The sequence below is a fragment of the Hippocampus guttulatus genome, unplaced genomic scaffold (genome assembly GCF_054856545.1).
Source record: "Hippocampus guttulatus isolate MCC_2025c unplaced genomic scaffold, RoL_Hgut_1.0 HiC_scaffold_31, whole genome shotgun sequence".
NCBI classification, from domain to species: Eukaryota; Metazoa; Chordata; class Actinopteri; order Syngnathiformes; family Syngnathidae; genus Hippocampus; species Hippocampus guttulatus.
The window spans coordinates 54,354-56,362 of NW_028233890.1; positions in this window are offsets into that span (position 1 = coordinate 54,354).

The following is a 2,009-nucleotide window of genomic DNA, read 5'->3' on the forward strand; positions in this document are numbered from 1 at the left end:
CATCGAGCGTGCGTGCCCGGGAAAAAGGCCTCTTGGCCGGCTTGGGGGATTGAAAAAAAATCCCCCATTCATTTTCAACGGGAGGGGTCGGCGGTACCGCTTGGTGTCCGCCAGACGGCGGTGTGGTAGGCAAATGGCGGGCCTGCACGGCGAGCGTGCGTGCCCGGGAAAAATGCCTCCTGGCCGGCGTGAGAGTTTAATAATAGCGGGCCGGCTCGGCGAGCGTGCGTGCCCGGGAAAAAGGCCTCTTGGCCGGCGTGAGAGTTTAATAATAGCGGGCCGGCCCGGCGAGCGTGCGTGCCCGGGAAAAAGGCCTCCTTGCAGGCGTGAGAGTTTAATAATAGCGGGCCGGCCCGGCGAGCGTGCGTGCCCGGGAAAAAGGCCTCCTTGCAGGCGTGAGAGTTTAATAATAGCGGGCCGGCTCCGCGAGCGTGCGTGGCCGGGAAAAAGGCCTCTTGGCCGGCGTGAGAGTTTAATAATAGCGGGCCGGCTCGGCGAGCGTGCGTGCCCGGGAAAAGGGCCTCTTGGCCGGCGTGAGAGTTTAATAATAGCGGGCCGGCTCATCGAGCGTGCGTGCCCGGGAAAAGGGCCTCTTGGCCGGCGTGAGAGTTTAATAATAGCGGGCCGGCCCGGCGAGCGTGCGTGCCCGGGAAAAAGGCCTCCTTGCAGGCGTGAGAGTTTAATAATAGCGGGCCGGCTCCGCGAGCGTGCGTGGCCGGGAAAAAGGCCTCTTGGCCGGCGTGAGAGTTTAATAATAGCGGGCCGGCTCATCGAGCGTGCGTGCCCGGGAAAAGGGCCTCTTGGCCGGCGTGAGAGTTTAATAATAGCGGGCCGGCTCATCGAGCGTGCGTGCCCGGGAAAAGGGCCTCTTGGCCGGCGTGAGAGTTTAATAATAGCGGGCCGGCCCGGCGAGCGTGCGTGCCCGGGAAAAAGGCCTCCTTGCAGGCGTGAGAGTTTAATAATAGCGGGCCGGCCCGGCGAGCGTGCGTGCCCGGGAAAAAGGCCTCCTTGCAGGCGTGAGAGTTTAATAATAGCGGGCCGGCCCGGCGAGCGTGCGTGCCCGGGAAAAAGGCCTCCTTGCAGGCGTGAGAGTTTAATAATAGCGGGCCGGCTCCGCGAGCGTGCGTGGCCGGGAAAAAGGCCTCTTGGCCGGCGTGAGAGTTTAATAATAGCGGGCCGGCTCGGCGAGCGTGCGTGCCCGGGAAAAGGGCCTCTTGGCCGGCGTGAGAGTTTAATAATAGCGGGCCGGCTCATCGAGCGTGCGTGCCCGGGAAAAGGGCCTCTTGGCCGGCGTGAGAGTTTAATAATAGCGGGCCGGCCCGGCGAGCGTGCGTGCCCGGGAAAAAGGCCTCCTTGCAGGCGTGAGAGTTTAATAATAGCGGGCCGGCTCCGCGAGCGTGCGTGGCCGGGAAAAAGGCCTCTTGGCCGGCGTGAGAGTTTAATAATAGCGGGCCGGCTCATCGAGCGTGCGTGCCCGGGAAAAGGGCCTCTTGGCCGGCGTGAGAGTTTAATAATAGCGGGCCGGCTCATCGAGCGTGCGTGCCCGGGAAAAGGGCCTCTTGGCCGGCGTGAGAGTTTAATAATAGCGGGCCGGCCCGGCGAGCGTGCGTGCCCGGGAAAAAGGCCTCCTTGCAGGCGTGAGAGTTTAATAATAGCGGGCCGGCCCGGCGAGCGTGCGTGCCCGGGAAAAAGGCCTCCTTGCAGGCGTGAGAGTTTAATAATAGCGGGCCGGCCCGGCGAGCGTGCGTGCCCGGGAAAAAGGCCTCCTTGCAGGCGTGAGAGTTTAATAATAGCGGGCCGGCTCCGCGAGCGTGCGTGGCCGGGAAAAAGGCCTCTTGGCCGGCGTGAGAGTTTAATAATAGCGGGCCGGCTCGGCGAGCGTGCGTGCCCGGGAAAAGGGCCTCTTGGCCGGCGTGAGAGTTTAATAATAGCGGGCCGGCTCATCGAGCGTGCGTGCCCGGGAAAAGGGCCTCTTGGCCGGCGTGAGAGTTTAATAATAGCGGGCCGGC